Source organism: Strix uralensis, chromosome 2, assembly GCF_047716275.1.
Source record: "Strix uralensis isolate ZFMK-TIS-50842 chromosome 2, bStrUra1, whole genome shotgun sequence".
Taxonomy (NCBI): Eukaryota; Metazoa; Chordata; class Aves; order Strigiformes; family Strigidae; genus Strix; species Strix uralensis.
Window position 1 is genome coordinate 56659603 of NC_133973.1, and position 22414 is coordinate 56682016.

Consider the following 22414-nt stretch of genomic DNA (forward strand, 5'->3'; position numbering starts at 1 on the left):
ATAATGGTAATAAAGCCACATTTCTTTTCAGGAAGCTCAACAAGTGAAGAAATAGCATGTCTCCCAACTTTAACCTCCAGTTTCACTACATAACACTGAGAAGTTCTGATTTAATTGCAAAAAATGCTGCTGTCAAATCTGTTTTCAGTAACTGCTGGAAGCTTGCTTATGTACAGAGGGCAACCTATCTTAGACCCCTCAGTGGAGCCAAAATAATTCTCCATTTACTTGCTTCTTTGTACTTTTCCAATTTTCACTTTGCTAGTGCAGCACAGGGATGTTTTGTTTACTCTGGGGTGTCGGCACTGTTCCTACATTCACAAGTAACTCCCCTTTGGGCCAACAACCCATAGCAACGACTGCAGGCAGCTAAACAGCAATTGCTGTGCCAAAGCATACCCTGCCTCATGATCTCTCTATAGCTCCAGAGGGAGAGGTTAGGTTAAGTATTGCCATACCTCTTGGCAATGAGCAGCAGAAGGTGCTTGTCCATACATCATTGATGCTGGGGGCCAACCACACTCACAAAAGCTCCAGCACTTTCACCAGGGTTTCCCTGCTGTGGGAATCAAGGTGAAAGAGCTGGTGCTGTTTAGTTTCTATCTAATACAGGTCAGGAGGTAGCTGGTATATGTACCCGGCTATCACCTCATGGCTTGGAAATACTCCTGGGTCCATTGTCTTATTGCAGGAAATTCTTTCCTTTATAGTCCATGCTTGCATGCTCTGTTTACTCATATTTCCACTCCTGTTTCCTCCCTAAATACACATCTTTTTTTGGATCTAACTTCTTAATCATCTCTTCTCATTCATCACCTTGATTTCCTGTTCCTTGCCAACAGGAATGATTATTCCTGCCCAGTGTTTCTAGCTTCCATCAAAAGCATAAATTTCAAGTAAGCATTGTAAGCATCACTGAATTGCTGAAGAAATGGTCCTTTTTGGTCACTAAATTCAATCTCTCCTGTCACAGGCAACCACATCATAGATTTACTTTCCTAAACTGATCAGTTGCATCATTACCAATAGCAAGAAACCAAAACCTGAAATGGGATGGGATTTTACTAAAAAAAAAAACCAAAACAAAACAACACTTATTTTCCAGGTTTTCATATAGATCTCTAGATGAAAATACACTGTATCCAAAGGCATCTGATATTAGGTCAATGAGCTCTCCGCACTGTCTCCATTTCAGTGTCTCGTCGGTAGCAACAAGAGCTTCATGCAAGAAAAATATTAAGAAATGTCAAGAAACAGAGCAGAGACTGTCAAAAGAATTCTTTATTAATGAAGACTGCTCACATTGCTGTAAAGTATTCAGAAGACAGAACAGGAGAAAACATACATACATATATACATACATACTCCAAACACTTCCCAGCCAGAAACACCAATTAGAATTATTTAATAAATGCAAATGGATCTATACCATAAACTCTTAGAAGCAAGTATTACTAGCAAAGCTCTAATCCAGTTATCAGCAGTAACAAACTACACGCATATACTGCACATTTTCAATGCATCAGACACAAAACTGAATTTTATAGCACATCAAATAACAAAAACCAGGTATCAGCCATGGATGATAACAGAAAATGGATGATAAACAGAGATTTAATAGACATAGATCTGAATTCGTCTAGAAAAGTATTTCCCTTGCTTTTTCACAACTGCTTGAAAGGCAATAAATATTTAAATATCATTAATGAAGAGCCATTATTTAACGGACAGTTATGAAATAATACTCTGAACGTAAAGTCTTTGAGACAAAGTAATTCTGCCCTAGCATGGCAAATGCTTAGTTACTAGTTAACAGAGCAACAGCAGAATACTTCACACTCAGCAAAGTTTGGAATATCATTCTGCTTCAGTAAGAATCAAGTAGTAAAAAAAGGGATATTTAACAAGCTATGCAGGATTTATTACCTTTGAGATGTTACTCTAATTTGCAAGATATAATCAGGTTTCCAAGGAACAATGCTAAAATATAATAAAGGATCCAGATCTCATTCCTTAGCAACTCCTTCCATTTAGCAATAAAAACAAGATAAACCCATTTTACCAAAAATGAAAAGACGAACTAGGCAGATAGGAAGCAAATCAGTTAAGTACAGACATCAGAAACTAAAGTATGAGATGGCACACAAATCCTGTGGTTGACAGAGATAAATCTGCCAGATAAATCCAGAAGAATTAGAACTGACACTAAAACTAAGGCTTGAGCAGAAGCTAGTACCAGTGTGCAACAGGAAGACTGAAGGGGAGATGTTTCAGACTTTGAAAATCCCCTAGCTTTATTGATTTGTGTCACCACTTCATCATTTTTAAAATAGCGTATTTCAGAAAATACTATGTTCCTATAAACTGGGATTTTGAGAACTGATAGTATTTGCATTGCCTGTCGGTGCATTCTGAAAAATAACAATATTCCAGTGTTCCTGTGAAATATCACACACACCAAGTTCAAAGGAGACCTTACATGACATAAAACAAGCAAATGCAGTACTTGCTGTGAACACAAACTTACTTTCTAGCAAGGGATGACAGTATAGTCTTCCTGTAGCTCAAAATAAGGTACTCCTGCCTTATCAAATAAGGATAATATTTTCTGTGTCAGAAGTTCTAAGCAAATCAGAAGTAATACACAAATTAATTGTTAATGAAATTATCTGTGAGCCTGTTGCACTTCCTTTCTTTTTGGGACAGCAACAAGGTCAGAGAGTCTTGGACAGCTACTGCTGCTAGTGATTGCTGAAGAGGTGTTTTTCCACAGTCTGAAGACCACTGAAATGAACCATCCTCCAGCCACCCCTTTTCCCAGTGAGCCTTCACAGATGGTAGCACACACATCAGCCAGTCCTCACTCCCTCTCACATATGAAGTATAACTAACTGTTCCTCTATGACTTGGAGAGCAAGAGGGCAAAAATTAACAAAGCAAGGAAAGTACCAACAAATTACTCTAATTCAAAAAGGTCTTTCTTGTAGTATGGTTAAGCATCACAAGGAATACAATACAGTGGCTACCATAGTTACTAACTCATTTTGTCATTCAGTAACGCCCTATAATACCTAAGGATGAAGACGTAAAAGATTAAACATCTAAACCAGTTCCTCTCAATACAGTTTGATGATCAAGGGAGATGAAAGGAAGGGAATTTGAAAAAGGCCCATTAACAATTATTTGGCAAAAGGGGAAAAACAGCAATGCATGCAAAAAAAGAGTGAAAAACTAGAAGTTTATGTTGATACACCTGATGTGATGACAAACTAAGTTTACACATTCAGCATTTTCTACCTCCTCCTAAACACCATGATTTTGTCACAAGCAATGAGATATTACAAGCTCAGCATTTCAGCGTACCAGAGTGACTAATTAAGACAGCACTATGCAATCTGTGCAATTTGCCAGACCAAAACAGGTACCTCTATATTGGACAGTTTCTTCAACTGTCCTTCATGTGGAGGAGCCATGTATGAGTTTCTTTGTACATAGTTGGCTGCAGTATGACCAGGTGATGTAAAGCAGCACTGAACGTAAGTATTATTTATCAAATATTAAAAGGCCAAAAACTGTACAACAGCATTAGTGGATATACTGAAACACAAATGTGTCAGATATACAGTTAATGCACTTCTCCCCAACTACCTCAACTTATTATTTGAAGCAATAGCCTTCTGATTATCGCAGTATTTAATTCAGTCTCAGAAGAAAAAAAAAACAAATACCACCACGTGCTAGAAGTATGAGCTTGAGTCCTCCCACTCTCCCTAACACACTAAAAAGGCAGAAGGAAAAAACAAAGTTTAAGTATTCAAAGCACATTCAGCAAAAATACAGGACTTCCATATTAGACAAAATTCAGGCTAACACAGTATACCGAATACTCACACTCGACTTTACTTAAAAGATTCTAGAAAAATAAATAATAGATCTGAAGCATCATTATTAGTGAGAGGTATCAGACACAGAGCACAGTCTTTTGCCTTGCGAGTTTGGGGGGGAGACTGGGCCTTTCCATCGTTCCCTTTCGTGGCTTTCTGCAGGAGAAAAGGATCCACTGAGGGAGCTGAGGAGCTGCCAGCAAGGTCACCCAGAGAGCTGTGGGCAGACACCTATGCCACTACCCTACAATTCCCAGGGAAAGTCCACAGCGTAGGATGGCGATGAAGGCTGAAGAGCAGAAGAGGAAGGCCACCTAATCTAAAATGACTCTGGATAAAATACTGGGAAATACACTGGAGAGTAGGTTTCCAGCTAGCAGCACAAACCCAAACTATTCCAAAATCCCAAGGTTGAAGCTGAACAAATGTTCTAAAATCCAAACTGCTCTGGGTAGCTCAAGGCTGTTTCAGCTAAGTTAAATGACCACCTCAAACACAAAGAAAAATACAGAGCACGTAAAAGATGTGGCTATAGGATTTAAGAACTGAAAAGCAAGAGATTTTCACTCTGCATTTAATTCAGTTAACTGGAGGTTGTGACCGCTGAGACAAGACCCAGCCGCTCTCCTGGTTGCTCGGCTCTTCCTCACTTGCCTCGGAGCCTGTAACCCCCATGGCTGCAGCACAGAGGAGTGGGCAGGGAGAGAAGTGCAAGGCAGATCAATCAGTCTAAGAGAAAACTACTCCCTCCCACACACACCCTGAATAACTTTCTGTGGTAACAACTCTTCTAATTGGACTCTCCATCATGCGGTGTGATCACCAGGGCTTGTGTGTTAAAAGTCATCAACAAGATAGTTACAAGGATGTCCTGTTTGGCACCAGGCTACAGTGACAGCAGGTAACATGAAATCACAAACTGAGATTGCACCACCTCTTGTCCCTCTCCCATAGCAAAGGCAAATTTCTAAGGACTGTAGAGCTAACTGGGAACTAGCAACTGCAGAACGGACTCCAGTAATTCCCCTTCTGACCCAGAAAGGCTGGCAATTCCCTCACAGTCACAACCAAAGGAGGGAGGAACTTGCCCACAACTTTCCAGCCTTTTAGAGCAACCAGTCATGTTTCTAAAATCTGTTGGCACCTCAAAGCCTACAAGCCTCGAGTGATGCACAAAAAAGGGCAGTGTTGGCGGGAGGAAGGCACAGTGATCATTATCTGCTTTTCCTCCTTTCACTACCCCAGTCCTAGGTTAGCTGGGGTTAAGTTTTCTTCTCTCCTTAAACACATAGGAGAAGAAAACCCACAGTGGCATCTAAAATAGGATTAGACTGGATTATAGCTACGCAACCCTCAACCCCAAGAAAGCAATCTGGATTACCCAAACTCCAACTACATAATCTCAGGCATGTCTTCCTCTTCAGTCCATAAATTCTGCCTGTACTTACAAGGCATGCCTAAACTTGCACTAATAGGGCTGGGGAAGCTACTGCACCTTCCATCCAAGATCAGAGACCAAACCTTCTGTGGTTCAGTGATTCCCTTTGCCTGGTCCTCAGTGGCTTCTTCCACGGTAGGTGATCTTTTCATGGATTACTCTCTGGAGACATTTAATGCATCTCCAGAACAGCAAAAATAGCTTTGCCATGTACATAAGGTATGTTGAGCAAATTTGTGAGGGGCAAGCAACCAAATTTTTAGATTATTTAACACCTACAAAGAAAAGGAGCTGACTATAATATCTGAATAGAAGGAAATACTCTAATTAACCTTCTAATTGGAATAAAACAGTACAAGTGACAAAATTATACTCTGAGCTTTATCTCTGAAAAAGAGGGGGGCTACTAATTTAATTTTTAAATGTCACTTGCACATCCTTGATCACTGATTTGATATCCCTTGACAACATAATTATATCAAAATTTAATTAATTCTTTACATTGGGTGTAGATCAATTAATTGCTGAGTTTGGTCAGGCAGCTTCTGGGAGGTCTCCTCTGGGATTTATTTATCATTGATCAATGAAAGTATTATTCCCAAATTCTTCTAACACATCTATTATTAGTGACTTGTTTCAGAGACTTTCTTGGATTCGCTTAAAAGCGGAGAACTGCAATTGGGCTTATTCCTATTTTACCTTCTGGGAAACTGACAGAGCATTTTTTTCCTGGATAAAAAGTTCTTAACTATGGAAGTGAGATATTAAGTTTTAGAGTAGCAAGGGAAAAAAATTATACTATCCATATATTCCTCCACACCTGCAAATCTGTTCTATTAACAGCATGAGAAAAACCTTACAGAATGAGTAAAGTTCTGAAACAAAACTGCAGTACCAGTACCTGGTCTCACAGAGCACTTCCTATTGAAGGAGAGTGTTAAAAAAACCCCTTTGTAGTCTTAACAATAGTTGAGACCATTGTAATATTTGGGAAGTGTCTTCATTCCTGTTTTCACTTGAGAAATTTTTTGTCCTATTTTCACCGAGATATCTTGTTGCTAAATTATCCACCAAAAAAAAGGAAAATGGAGTTAAACAGGTGACATAACTGGCACATAACTAGAGCTTAGCATCAGTAAATGGCCTCCCAAGGATGTAGGAAAATAGTTTACGTGACTCATACTGCTATTTTTTTATTAAAACGTGATACATATCTTTTCTAGAGATAGAAGGAAGGTGTGTTGCCTCCAATTTTACTGCAGCTGGGAATCTCAATATTGACTCCCTAATGAAACAGTTCCAGATTTGGTAGAGATTGTTGAAAGTTTTAGCTATAGAAAAAAGTTGAAGCTAGTAGGGGTTTCCAGAGCCCCAATCTTCACAGTGGCAATGATGTTTCTTTTTTTTTTTCCCCTGAAGTTATTTATCATTTAGTTGTGGTAACACTGTGCCATACAACTTTGCAGATCACTTCTGCAGAGGTTTAAATTGGATTTACAAAACACACTGCAGAATATTCTAACAAAGCCTGTAACTTCTGAGGTTACCAACATGTTCCTGATGTTCCAGATACACACGTGCAAGTTTCCCGACGGCCACCTCACAGCCTGTGTGAAAGTTACGGCACATGTTGTACCAGCCTGGCCTCCGGCAACTCACCTCTCCACACACCGCCATCTCATGCATTACAAATCCACAGGGCTAGGGGCCATGGACAGTAAAGTGCTCACAAGCAGGACTGATTAAGTCTAATAAGTCTTGCTGATTTTACTTGGGGGAAAAAAAAATCTGCGGTACTTTTTGGTTTTGTCTTTCACATACATATTTGCATAACTGTTAAGATTACAGAACAGCACTAGCAGTTGCAATACTTATACAAACATTTTTTAAGTGGTTTAATTGTGAACATTATCTTGACACATTTAAGATATTACCACTGTTGCACTGTCACTGCTGTGAAAATCCTTTCCATTACTATACAGGTTTTCACTGTTATCATATAAGCCCTAAATATTTCCATTTTCCGTTGAGTTTTGCATAGGCGGTCTCTCGCAAAATGATATTTATTTATCTTTCATAATGAACTGGGAGAAGCTAGGAGGCCTCAAAATTTTGTAAGATCAGGTTGGACTAGAAACAAGATTTGTTTTACCAAATGATCTTAATTTTGGCCCAATGGATAAGATAAATGAGGGGTTTCTATTAGATTGACAGATTTTATAAATTTCAGCAGCTTGTATAAATTGCAATGTATTTGGCTAAAACACTCAAAACAGATCCAAATGCCTAGAAATTTTACGTAGCACTGTTACAGAGTTCTGATTTCAGAAAATGTGTATATTTCCAATAAAAGTTCTGAGTATCCTGCTTCTGAAAGGCTTTTCTTCTTTAAAAAAACCACAACAAAACAACAACCCACAAAAGACAACTGGACTTTCAAAGAGCAAGGCACAAATATTATTAGCTGGTTTTCCACTTTTTTTTAAGTCATATCTGTTTCTATCTTGATTTGTCTAGAGCTGAAAACCCCACTGTAACTGTGAAGCATATCTTAATCAAAAAAGTAACTGACTGATCATTCTAAAGGTAGAAGGAGCAGATCGCAACAGCATGATGTTACCTAAGCAGATCTCATTAAGATAGAAAAGATACTTAAGTGAAATGCAGTTCTCATCAGCAGTGAATAAACCAATCGTATACAAAAAAATCAGGTTTGTTAAAACACTACAAGATGTGCTTACCTTTTTGTATATACACAAGTCCTTCCCTTGTAGTGCTAACTCTGTTCAAAAATCAGAAATATTTGACTTAAAAACTAGCCTCTTTTTTGTGCAAATACACTTCTTCTAACCCTCTTTGATTTCTGAGCTCTTCCTGCACATGTATACTACACACAGCAGTTACAGGGCTGCCATTCCTTCTGCAGCTGTACTATGGCTACGCCGCAGTGCAGCAGAGCTCCCCATTATTCCCCAAATTTCTCAGCAGGTATCTGTTCTGCCAACCTTACATTTGCTTGTAGCTTGGATCAGCAAATAATTGCATCTACACGCATCTCTTGCCTCTCAAACCACTGCTGTTCCTTCTGCTATGGCAAAGTCTACCCAAGTTCCTTTTTTCAGATCAAGGACAGATGAAGTAAGGTCAACTTCCCCTCCTTTCTAGATTTGGAAGATGGAGGTGAGACATAACACAGGTTCAAGGCTTGTCTGTCTACCCTCCTATGCCTGCAATCAGGCCCGAGGAGGTAAGGATTTGGTGGGGAGAGGATAATGGAGCAGAAATGAAGGAAGTTATTTTTCATAGGAGAGAAAGAGTAAGAATTCCATTTTCCCAAATAGCTTAGACCAGCTGTTCTCCCTCTAGTCAGTGAACAAATGAGACATAATAGCTAAATCAGAGAGGCACCTTCATCCTTCTTGCTCCATCTGTAGGGATGGCTGAAATTCACAGGAAGCCTGGAGCATCCTGTATCACGGCAATACTGCTGGCTTCTGCAAAGAAGCAACACCGGATAATTTGCCAAGAGGGTAAGACTGATTTCCATGCACAACATTCTAGTGTGCTTATCATTTTACCCAACTCATTTCTGCATTCATAGATTGAAAACAACTTGATATAAGCATACTTCTTTTTTGGTGTGGTATTACCATCTTCATTCAAAAACCCATTTGTGAAAAGATTGCAAAAAGATGTCCCAGACAGCTGCAGATGACCACATGCAGTAGCCTTTTTTCAGGTAAATCGGAAGACTGGAAAGATCAAGCCCTTCACGAGCACTTAAACCTGTTTGCCCACTGACACCTCTCTTCAGCACTCAGACAATGCCGTAGTGCTGAGAGCACAGTCCTTCAGTTCAGCCATTATTACTATTACTATGAAAGGATGAATGTACTGCATGTTATTCTCCATTTTGGGATGAATGTATCTAGACTACAGGAAGCGTTAGGCTTTTGTAATAGCCAGACTCTGATGGCCTGTGTTATGTAACATTTAGTAATACTTTCAAATTTAAAAATTAGCTTTGCATGTCATAACAATGGAAATTTTATACGTTGCTATGATCATATAGATTTTTATGATATTAAGTCAAATTACTTTCTAAGGAAGCAGTCAGTACCTTACAGGAAATGACTTTATATTCAGTTGTACATCACAGACGTATTCTGGAGTAAAGCTACATTTGAGAGACTTTATTTCGTGCTAAGGAGACAGACAAAACTGTAGCACACAGAAGTTTACAATGTTTTACCATTGCCACACTATGTTATTTTTTAGTAAGTTCTCTTGTTATCATTAGCTCTCTGTGCTTTAACAGGACCACCTGCTAGAAGGAGCTGACAAATTTGTGAACAAACAGGAATAATTTTCCTAGTGATTTCTGGTAACTGAACTGCACCTATACAACCAGCAAGGATGAACAGCTTAAAGCCATTTCCAGAATTAATATGGTTCACTGTTGAATCCACTGGGCACAGATAATAGCTTGTATGAGACTAGACAAACAAAATTAGAAGTCAGGATTTTTTTTTAAAGTACTGTCTTCAGCAGTAACATCCACAGCTGTATGAAAGCTAAGTATATAATACAAAACTATCTATTTTTTCTTTGTAATGCATTTTAACATGAGAGACACATGGAAATCACAGGACAGCTTTACTTCCTTGTGAACACTTATCCATAGCACTCATAAACATACCAAGAGGCTCCATGGTATCTCAGTCCATACTGGAAGCAGATAGGTTTTAGGAAAAGGTATAAAGAGGGATGGTGTGTGGTACCTTTTGACGCCAGGAATATTTTTTATTATTATTATTATTTCTGACATAAATGTAAAGTAGTTATTCAATGCCCATAAAATGAAAAATCATTTTAGCTGCTAAAACAATTTTAAGTACAACTGGTTAGAAATTTTGATGTAAGAACATTTTCCATGAATAAATAGGAAAATAAATGGTTTTTAGAACATATCTTGCAGAAGTTTGATGGAAGAAATGCAAAAATAATTACTAAGGGGTACGATGTAAATTAAGTTGAAAGATATATATTACAAAACATAGTGTATTTTCAATAATTTACTTTAAATTAGTATCATACATGCTTAATGCTGTAGAAATGGTCCAAGCAAAGCAATCAATATGATAATTGAGACAGATAACTTGAATGAAAATTAAGTATTTTGGTTGTCTCATTTTTAGTGTTGAATTTTAAAATACCAGCTTTACAGTGCAATTCATAATAAAAGAAAAAAACAAAATAAAATATTAGCATTCCCCATGGTTGGTGTCTGACTGAATCTAGTTTAAAAAAACATTTGAATTTTAAAATAAAGGCTGGGGGGAGGGCATTACTGCCCCTGGCCTTATCCCTGCTTCTCCAAAAAAGTAAGGATGGGAAGGAAGTCACTGAATAACATCCTGCATAATATTATGATTTAATCTCTGAGCACCTTGAAATTTAGGATAGAAGTCTTCAAGACCTCTAGAAAAGGAATTAATTTCATCTATGAGGATAGCCAGTGGACAGGGGCAAAATTAGAGTAACACCTACATTTTGGCCCAGAAAACACGAAGAGGAAAAATGGAAGAGAAAGTATACCAAGAGCAAAGACGACAACAATTATATATGATGCCGTATCATTGGGTCCTGCCATTTTCTTCACATACTGCTATGAATCACAGAAGAGTTTAGAAGGTAGGTACGTCACCCTCCCCCCCCCGCACATATCTTACAGAAGTATGCAGACTGAAAGAGACAGGTTAGCACTAAACAGAAGTAGGATAGAAGCATAACTGTCAACATTAAAACACATCTGCATGTGAGAAGTTTTGTTTCAAAATACATGCAACATCAAATGAATTATTTACATCCAAAACTCTGCTGTGGTCTAAGAACATAAAAAATGTGGAGGAAAAAATGAGACTCCTTTCTGGATTTTTTTTTCCCCCCTTCCCTTCAAATAATGATACAGATTCTATGGAACCTCCATGGCAATTTAAATTGGTGGTTTTCTGCTTGTATTATTGAGGTGTAAAAAAAATACTCCTGAGTGGAAAAAAAAAAATGTCATATTAATTCAGAAGTATTACGCAACTGAATATGGTATTTTAAAACAGACTTGCACAACCACAGCCATATTTACATGTTCCACCTCTATTACCTGTAATACTAATGACTGTTGTGACAAGCGCACAACATACACAACATTTAGAGCAAAATTCAGTCAAGTCCTAAAGAACTTCTACACACCCAATCATCCCCCATCTATACACAACTGAGAAAATTTTCCCATTAGACAACAACATTACAGTACATTTCATATTTTGGGTTTGTTTTTTAAAGTAACAATGGCTAGAAAAGAAAAAAGGAGCCTCATTTCACCTGGAATGAGTTAGAAAGGCTCTGACCAATGACATAATTCTGACACAGCAGCTAAGTTAGTTCAGGTTTAATTAGCCACAACTTCTATGTCAGGCTGCAGGGCTGAACCCACAAACTTTAGCACTGAATTGGATCATCTGCTGAACACTTTTTACAAACATGTGATCTCAATATTCTTATAATTTGAAAGACTATTACCATTTGTAATGTGCTTGGAACTTTTTTGCTCAGTTGTTAAGAGTTCAGAAGAGGCGCTGAAGGCAGGACCTGGTGTTATTTATTTGTTGGTGTCATAAACAGTTCTGGTTTTACAGCTCTCGCAACACTGAAGTTCCAAGAGTTCATGTATACGCACACAGCAATGGGATTAGTGGGTTTAATTTCTTGTCATGCAGCTGTTGGGACAGTGGAAGGCTTGAGGGTTTTGACATTAAAAGACTGACCTAATTAAAGTTGAATCACTCTTCCCAGGTATAGAGTAGCCAAGTTTTAAGCACCACACCCCATCATATCATGAGGGTGGAAGCAGACTGGATCCTTGGAACATCTGCTGACAAGTTTATACCTGAAAAATAATTCATTTGACATAGGATAGCGAGTACTCAGATATCCTTGAGAAAATTCAAATTGAGAAAGATTAGTCAAACTGTTTAAATATATATATATTTATGTAGTAATATGAAAATTGCTTACATACCAACTTTCAGATCTTATTTCCATGCCTTGTTCCTTTGGTTCCAGTTGGTTCCAGTCTTTTTTTTTTTTTTTTTTTTTTTTTTTTCATATTTTTGGGTTTCACTTATATTTCTCCTGCTTTATGTAACCGTAAGCACTTTGCTTGAAAACACTATACTGTGTACTGCATTAATTATTTAGTTCATTATTTGCCTCCTGCTACTTATATAGTAAAAGACAGCGCATAATGAACATTTATGCAAAATATACAGTAATAATTTAGGAGTTGTATTACTTCTTCTTTAATATATATTTTAATGGTAAGAAACAGCAATAAAACTTTTCTCCAACATCAGCACATGGCATGTCTTAATACAGAAGAAAAAATATTTTCATTTCCACAGAAATAACATATATATTTATATATACAAATATACATACTGGGTGATATACTGATTCCATTATAAATAAGAGGATGCATTTTTGAAAGTTAAGAGAAGAACAACGGGTTCTTTTAGGTATATTTCCAATATGCCTCACTCTATCACACATACCTTGACTTCGCAGTCTTTCTCTATAATTTGCTATAGTCCATACCAATCTCACCTGTTTGATTTTTCCAAGTAACCCATATATGGGTATGTATGTGTGTCATCAGACTATTAAATAAAGTATTTTAATATATTTTTATTATGCATACTACTGTTCACTTTTTGCAGTTATCAGATAATTATCAAACTCCCTAGATTTCACTTTCATCTTAGTTGCCACTGAATTTCAGTTTTAGGATCACAGGTACTAATATAATTCCACAAAAATCAGAGTTCATGTAACAAACATAAATTCTCTTTAAAAAAAAAATAACTTCATTACCCAGAATTTGGAAAGTTCACAGAACCATTTTGAGGGACAACACAATTAGAAAATACCCCTACACTGAGATTTCTGTAAATGTACTCCATAAGAAATTCAGAGGAAGAACTAAACCATGTGACTTTATCCCAGTTTCTATGTCTATAGAATCAGGTAATTATATTTAACTACTTCACTGAATGCTCTTAAGCCCTTATTATATATAAAATTTGTGAAGCTTTTAAACCTGTCAAGACATGACAGAACTGGAATCAGAATAGAGGGGCTCCATTATTCTCCCAGTTAGAATTAAACACCAGAAGTTCAGAGATTTACACATTATGAAGGCTCAAAGAGAACACCTTTTAGCTTTTTGTTAAGCTCAGTACCTTAAACTCAAAGAACCTTTTTACTTAAGGCTTGTTTCCACCCTTTAATCATTCTTCTGACTCTTCTTCAAAGCTTCATCTATTTTCTTCTTTACTTATGGACACTAGAACTATAGAAAACAATCCAGTCTTAGTCCTTTCAGTGCCAGACAGAGTATCACCTCCCTTCCCATTCCCAAACTTTCTAGCTCATGTACCCCTGAGATCATGTCAACCCTTTGGCTGCAGATGTTTACGCAGGATGGAGTCTATTACTCTAAAACAAAGTCCTATGTCTCTTGCTGCACAATGTTACATTTGCTATATTAAAGCAACGATCTTGTTTTGCCCAGTTTGACAAGCACAGTCACTCAGCAATTTGCTCCATTCATTATTATTTTCTCAGTCTTTGAATCCTCTCTAAACTTTGTGATTATTTTCACAAGGGCACTGGCAACCCACTGGTACACACAGGTACTCAAGGACCTCAGATATAACTGTATTCATCCTCCTTTAGGTCTGATTCAGCTACTTAGGGTCCTTCTAACCATTCATTGTCCTTGTTTCTTCATGAAAATGCCAAATAGCATCAAGGGAGTGACCTCACTGTGCTGGGTTTGTGTGTGGCAGTACTGGGGGAGGGGGCTATAGCAGCGACCCCCTGTGAGAAGCTTCTTGCAGCTCCCCCAACTCCAAGTCGAACCCACCTTTGGATCAAGGCCGAGCCAATTAGCGACAGTGGCTGTCTCTGCGATAATGTATTTAAGAAGGGGAACCTGGGAGAAGGAACTGGGAGTTGCAGGGAGGACATCTGTGAGAACACCAGGTCAGTGGAAGAAAGGAGGAGGAGGTGCGCCGGAGCAGAGAGCCCCTCCCTTGTATCCTGTGGCGAGATGGCAGGGCTGCTGCCCGGCTGCCCGTGGAGGTCCACTGTGGAGCAGAGATTAGCCTGCAGCCTGAGGAGGACCTCACACCAGAGCAGACGGCTGTGCCCAAAGAAGGCTGGGACTCTGTGAGAAGAAGTCCCCGCTGTTGTAGTTCTGTTGTAGTTCGGCACTGGAAGGACTGCAACACGTGGGGGTGACCCACGCTGGAGCAGCACAGGAACGGCTGTAGCCCGTAGGAAGGACTCATGCCAGAGAAAGTTCATGAAGGACTGTCTCCTGTGAGAAAGACACGATGCCAGAGCAGAGGAGAATGCAAGGAGTCCTCCCCCTGAGGAGGAAGGAGTGGCAGGACTGACTGCACCCCCCATTCCCTGCCCCCTGCGCTGTGGGCGGGGAGGAAGTAGAGACATTGGGAACAAAACTGAGTCTGGGAAGAAGGGAGGGGTGAGGGGAGGTGTTTTTTTTTAAGATATGGTAGTGCTTCTCACTGTCCCACTCTGTCAAGTGGTGTTATTGTTAGTGTTTGAATTAAAGTAATGTTCTTTTTCTTCCCCTAACGAGTCTGTCTTTTGCCCCTAACCATAATGGGTGAGTCACTCCTCTCTGTCCTCATCTCGATTCCCCAGCCTTTTTCTTCATTTTCTCCTTCCCATTCCTGAGGGGGAACGGGTGAGTAAACACCTGTGTGGTGCTCAGTTGCCCTCTGGGCTCAAACCATGACACCTTACAGAAGTTTAAATGAGTATTTTCACACTACTACTTTGTCAAGAGCCCAATGTATAAGCACCTTGACAACATGGCAAGGGTAGCAGTGTAAGAAGACCTATTTTTAACAAACTCATGCTGACAAGCATTTGCAATATCCTGTGATTTTCCTCTGTCCTTTACTAATCAAGTCCTACACCAGTTATTCCATCATTTTACCTAGATCAGTATTCAGGCTTATATACTAACTACTGGCACTCATCCAGGTTTCTATTATCTTCCTGGTATGCCAAAACTTTTCTAAATCAACAGTAAGCGTCCAACATTAACTCCTTTGTCAGCTCTTTTTGGATTAAACTACCTTCAGATTTTGAAAGAGCCATGCTGAAAACTTCCATCTATGTACTTGTTCTCCCAGGCCACATGCCTCTCAGAGGCAACAACATTTTTATTTCCCATTAGTCTACATTTTAAACAAAACACACCCTTGCTATATCAACCATCAAGCTGCTCTCAAGTAGGAAAATCAAATACAACCAACAATATGTGCTTTTCCTTGTCACCCAAACATTTTAGTCTATGTAAGCAAAGGTACCTCAACAGAAAGTCCTACCAGTGCATGAAAGAAAATAGCTGCAACACCAGTATTCTTCCAATAGCAAGCTTCGTTTATTCCTTTTATACACATGTGATTGCAACACAGGCCAATAAAAATGTTAACTGAACAAACAGAAGAAGGAGGTGCTTTCATTTGTTTGTAAAACTATGAAAAATTAGGTTTCTGATCGGAGAATATGTATGCCAAAATTCAGATAGAAGACTGTTTGAAATATGTATAAGGAAATATAAGAGAGGAATAGGCTGTTACTCTTCCATCTGAATTACTGGAGGTACCATAAATAACCATGCAGAAAATTCATCTCTTCTTCTCTGTGATGTTCAGCTTATCTGAGAAATAAAGGTTCAATGGGATCAGCTTTGGTATCCAAAGCAGCCAATCTTTTGTGGTGGCAAGTATCAACATTTTAAAAACAAGGGAAAAAAAAAAAAATCTCAGAACAAATATTGATCAATCACTCCGTCAAGCTGATGCTGAACCAATTATCTACTTGGTCTCAGAAACATGTACGTCAAAGTGCTCTGCTTCTGAGGGTTCTCTTGGTTATTTATTTTGCAGATAATCAGCAGTTTTGTTTTATTAGTGAGTGGGTTTAGTTGTTGGGGACTGGGATGGAGGGTGAGGGAAAAGAGGGGAGAAGGAGGGAGATTTCATGCCTATAAAAGAGCAATTGAAGATCAGACTAAAGCTCATTTAAAGACTTCCAGTAAGAAACTGTGACCAAGGCTTAAAACACACTAAAGAAACAGCTTCATCTTGAACTTTGGGAGCAGCTGTGCTCTCATTCCCCTTCCCCCAACACAGGAAACAGACCTAGAAACAAAAATAAGACAGGAATGCTCCTGTGCAAGCTAATGCTGTTGGCTTCTTAAACATCCACTACTCTTGTGCCAAAAAAAATGAAACCTAGGAGGATTTAACACTTCAAAGGATAGTGGGAGACTGCTTTAAACATAGAATTTTCTACCAGAGACAGATATTCTTTCATTTTGTAAACAAGCTGGAAAAATGTTATCATGAGTGCATGTCAAGACAGATTTCATTTATATTCCTGTACTACTTGTGCACAAATACTCTACTGCATATTATACTTTTACCTATTTTAGACTACAATTAATACTGTAGCAATGTTATCACCCATTGGGAAAAAAAATGCAGCAGTTGAATCTCCTGATACCTTCCAAAACATTCTGTTACAATACGCAGTTTGAAAGCTTAACACTACAGAGAAATGTTTGACAAAGAAGTTCTCTCCTTATTAAGCAATGATACATAATTATATGTTCAAGGAGAATGTGAATAACATCTTGCCAAAGGAATGTACGGCCACATATGCTACTCACAGTATTCCCAACTACAAATTATAGTTATGCTTTCACTTGTGTTATTAAGAACTTGGCCTTTGTTCAGTGTATGTCGTTTTCTGAACAAAGGTAAAGGGAAGGAAAGTCATGGTAGGCTAAATTCTCTGTCTAACTTTAAAAAAAAAACCAAATTTATCTAATTTTGACAAGTACAAATCATCTCCGTGGCTTGCTCTGCTTCACTCACCAAAAACAACTCATATTTTCAACACTTAATATTTTGCAGGCTAATGGAAACTTTACATAATGCATTCTCCCTCATAAAGCTAAAATGTCAACGCAGATGGGACTGAGATCTTGATATGGAGAGAAAACAAATGTTATCTTTTCAAAATCTTCAGCCTAACAAACATGATGTGGAGGATGGGATGAGCACTGATATGAAGAAAAAAAGGAGGGGAAAATAATCTTACTTATTTTAGAAGAGTGTCTGTATCTCTTTCTGAGCGCAGCACCCCCAGCCATACCTCTCTCAACAGTGCTTAACATTTGATTAAAATAGTTTCTCGATCCCTCCTCATTCTGCTAGTGTCCTCCCTGTGGTAGGACATGAAAAACAGATTGAAAAACAACAGTTGATGCGATTGTTAACAGTTATATTTCACTCTCACTTAAAATCTAGTAAGTATTGTCAGATTAGTCCTCAGTCACAACAAATTCCAACTCCAGTGGTTTTTATTTTAAAAAAAGAAAAAAGTATGTTTGATCTTTTCTTTGTGCATTAAGAGTTCAGGGCCATGCAGCACTTGTGCCTTCAGCACCTGTTAGTAATTCCTCAGAGAAATGGGTAGAAAGCAAAAGCAGGTGAAGGGAGGCTTTCAAGTTTTAACCATTCCATCCATGGATCACATCCCATCCAACCACACAGTGCGTCACTTAAAGCACCATTTCTTCACTGCTATACCTAGCAAGAGGGAAATAACTCGTTGAGGGTGTAGCATTTCAAAAAGGGTGCAAAGTAATGTAATGATTTTTCAGTTTTAAAGGATTTCATTCTAAATACAGGTAATTAAATCAGCATGATGAGAAAACAAAAGCAAGTGCTGGTCACACCCTGGACATGTCAGTTCAGGAAAGATCATCATCACAGATGGTGAGCTTAATCCTGGACAACCAATTTTTCTCTTGAGCTCTCTTCCAGTTACCAATATAATCTCATCTCCAAAATAAAAGTTTGGCAAATTTTCTGCGGGACGATCTGCATGCTTTCAGAATGTGCTGCTTATTACACTTGAAATGGAACAAAAAGAGCTGTTCAGTCATCCACTATATTGTCATGTCACAAACTCTTTCCCCCTGTTCTGTGTAAAGTCATACATTTATGTCTATTACATTTTCTGTAATCACTGCTAAGAATAAACACCTCATTACAAGAGAAGGATTTTATAATCCAATATAACGTGGTTCAAACCACTTGATACTTGCTGGCTTACAGCAAGGGGACAGATAAATGGACCAAGCTTTAAACAGATTACAACTGAATTAAAACAAACAAACAAACATGGCAGCACCTCTGGCAGAACAGCCCCATCTACACAGGTGGTACTAGACTATCACACTAGTTTTTACACTGTTATCATTACTGAAGCATAAAGCTTCTTAAGCATGGAAAAACAATATCAAGAACAGACTGTAACAAACTCTTTGACTTGACTGCCAAGAGTGGATGTTCCAAAATGCCTGAACTGTCACGTTCCCACACTCAAAGCACGCTTTCTATCAAGTCCCAGTCTAAAGGAATGCCTGGGTAGTTTTTTATTTTCTTCTGTGTTGTGTGTGGTTATAGGATGTATGTTCAGCCTGATCTATGAGATAGCAAGCTCTACAGGTCTAGTAACAAAATTAACAGGAGTTCCATAGCTAAAGAATGCTAAAGAACAGAACTGAACAGAATAGACTGCTTCAGTTGGAGGGGACCTACAACGATCATCTAGCCCAACTGCCTGACCAATTCATGGCTGATCAAAAGTTAAAGCATGTTATTGGTGGTTATCAACCACCTCTCTAGGAAGACTGTTTCTGTGTTTGACCACCCTCTCTGTAAAGAAATGCTTCCTAATGTCCAGTCTAAACCTCCCCTGGTGCAGCTCTGAACCATTCCCCCACATCCTATCACTGGGTACCAGGGAGAAGAGCTCAGCACCTCCCTCTCCACTTCCTCTCCTCAGGGAGCTGTAGACAGCAACGAGGTTGCCCCTCAGGCTCCTTTTCTCCAGACCAGACAAGCCCAAAGTCCTCAGCCATTCCTCACAGGACATTCCTTCTAGCCCTTTCACCAGCTTTGTTGCCCTCCTCTGGGCATATTCAAGGACCTTCACATCCTTCTTAAATTGTGGGGCCCAGAACTGCACACAGGACTCCAGGTGAGGCCGCACCAACACTGAATACAGCAGAATAATCACCTCTTTTGCCCGGTCGGTTATGCTGTGTTTGATGCACCCCAGGATGTGGTTTGCCCTCTTAGGACCAATCTGGATGAGAACCATATCACAATTAATTTCCAAAATGTACATACTGATGGAGGTAGGCATTTTGTTATATACAAGCTATATTTTAAAACACCAGTTGGGCCATAATAGAAAACAAACAAAATAAAAATGTAAAGAAAATCCACATTCCTACTGTGGGTTAGGGTGAAAACGTGGTCTAAAAACCAAGAAGTCTTTATGTATTGCACATCACACACCAATATCTCAAATGAATTTATACACATTTTTGTACATAGCTTAGTAACAAAGAGTCTTATGCAAGTGTTACAGAAATTAACTACATAAGAAGTCTTAATTATCGTTATAAATTTTCTGGTTGCTTGGTACACAATAAATTTATCTGATGATTCTTCACTTCAGCACAGCAATTCTGCAGACATTTAGAACTGTGTTATATTTCTATAATGATACACTACATGACAAATACTGTACACCATTAGATTTCAAAACATCATATCATAAATAGAAGGTTTTAAACTTACAACTTATAAAGCTGCTTCACACCTCTAGCATGTGGTATATGCTCATTTCATCCATCTAAAAATATCTCATTTGTAAAAATCTAATCTCTGGAAACATGACTAGATGGGTTTAAAATAGTCAGTTCACTGATGGATTTATAACTTTATCTGCTTTTCACAATTACAGTCAAAAGCCTATTTTTAAAAAGAGTAAGTTCATACCCCTTCTGCAAATAAGCATTTGCAACAGCCTTTGAATTAAGTTCACACCAGACTGCAGCCCACATAACGAATAAATATGTTGCTCTATAAGCAGCAGAACTAAAGTAATCTGCTTTTTTACACTTTCATATCCCATGTCTGCTGTAAAGTCTCACAAACCTCTGCTATAACCCAGACCATTATGCCACATACTGCCTGGCCAGTCAGTAAGTATGCACATACTCAACTGCTAAGTTGGTTGCTGCACCACAGAATGAACCAAGAGCTGCGCTCTTCCCATCTTGGGAGGGAGTGGCATGACTTTGGTCTCCTTCATCTACCTGCAGGAATCCCATATCTTTGAGCACACTAATACTCTGTTGAATGTGGCTGATGTTGTTTAACAGAGCCAGGGGTTCTATTATGGGAGGGAAGGACAGACAGAGACAATGCCAGGTTGGACATTAGGAAAAGGTTCTTCACTGAAAGGGTGGTTGGTCACTGGAACAGGCTCCCCAGGGAAGTGGTTGTGGCACCAAGCCCATCAGAGTTCAAGGAGCATCTGGATGACACTCTTAGTCTTATGGTTTAGTTTTAGGTAGTCCTGTGAGGACCAGGGAGTTGGACTTGATGAATCTTAGGGATCCCTTCCACGTAAGCCACATAAATTTTGTTTCTTCGGAAAACATCAGTAATACTTAAGACAGGTGATGCATACCAACTCAAGATTCCCAAGCTCGTTAGTACTGCCCAAGGAAAGTTTCTGGACTGACCTACCATTTAATTTTCACCATACAAACTCAGGCTTCTGCTGAAATCAGGAAGAAGTCACTCTAGCCATACTCATCAACATGCCAAGGGCACACAAATTGATGATTTCAGTTTCTTCTTCCTCTCAACCTTTCCATACTCTTACATTCAGGCAAGCCAAGTTAAGATCCAGTGAAATGGCTATACTTGTCAGCTTATCAAAACACATAAATAATGTAATGTTTCACACCACAATAGCCAGTCAGGCCATTTCACAAGGCAAAAGCACAGTGCTTTATATGTACTTCCTCACTGAGGGGTAAGAAATGGTCATTGTCCTCTAGACTTCATCTTCAGCTATTCAGTTTCTACTACTGGTTAACTGGGCACTGGTTGTGCAGAAATAGTAAATTCAAAACAATGGGCAAGAAACAAGTTTCAGAGAAGTCCGTACTAGTATTCCACTCTAACCAGCTGTATTTTTAATAAGACAATTGAATTTTATTTTTAAAAGCAGTTAATACTGAGATTTTAATCAACACTTAAATAGGATGCATCCATAAAAATGGGAGTTATTTGAACCGAATACCATATTGTGCTGGTGACCCTAATATGCCTGTTCCTCGATCTATTATAATTTTGAAGTTACAAAAATATACAGTAAATGAAGCTCTAGATGATGATATTTTGCGGTCTTGAAATTTCCTTTATGTTCTGCCAACTTCAATTCCGATTTGGACTAGAATGGTAACTGGTAGACAATAACCTGGCATGCACTCATTAGCAGAAAAGCAAACAATGTATTTTTAAAAGTAAAATAAACCAGATAAATTTTCATTTCACCAGAAATTTAGCTTCTAGTCCAATGAACTGTCTTTATTCTTTTGTTGCTGATTGCACAAACGGCAGAAAACTATTCTATTACACATTAGGCTTTTAGCTGTAAGGTCTTTCAATTAGCTGTTGCTATTTCTTCTCTCTCTCTTCCCCCATTTTAAATGATACCATCGGTGTGAAATCTGCTCAATTTCAAACAAGTGGGGTAGAATAGTTTCTGAGGGTAAATCAGTCCTAATCCTTATGTTTGCTTTTATGGATTTGAAAATAATTTCATGTTATTCTTACTATTTAAAAAGTATCCTCACTATTGGGTCAAACATCCAACAGACTGGATGGGAAAAACACTGACCTTGGAGGACTGCAATGAAACTGACTGTGACAACAGGGTCTCAAATATGCAAAATAAACAAAAAGGGAAGGAAAAAAAGGAGAATTGCATATATTTCTTTTTTATAGTAACCTCAGCTATCACTTGTCAAAACATTTTAGCTGTTGGACAA

General features: G+C 38.5%; 1 protein-coding gene and 1 long non-coding RNA gene across 10 annotated transcripts in view; both read right to left on the bottom strand.

Moving 5' to 3' along the window:
* The window catches only part of TBL1X (transducin beta like 1 X-linked), a 201189-nt gene that overhangs the window by 160233 nt on the left and 18542 nt on the right, over positions 1–22414 (bottom strand). Inside the window, exon 1 of one of the 9 annotated variants that reach the window (XM_074858846.1) lies at positions 12147–12165. The exons of 7 other annotated variants lie outside the window; for them this stretch is intronic. The gene's annotated coding sequence lies outside the window, so the exon portion shown is untranslated. Of the gene's footprint in view, positions 1–12146; positions 12166–22414 lie in introns of those variants that run through there. One more of the 9 variants, XM_074858849.1, reaches the window with a different exon arrangement.
* On the bottom strand, positions 3434–8818 carry LOC141940165 (uncharacterized). Its single transcript, XR_012627901.1, has 3 exons — positions 8731–8818; positions 8064–8104; positions 3434–3778 (listed from the first exon to the last, which is right to left on the bottom strand). It is a non-coding gene; the product is annotated as an uncharacterized LOC141940165 (long non-coding RNA).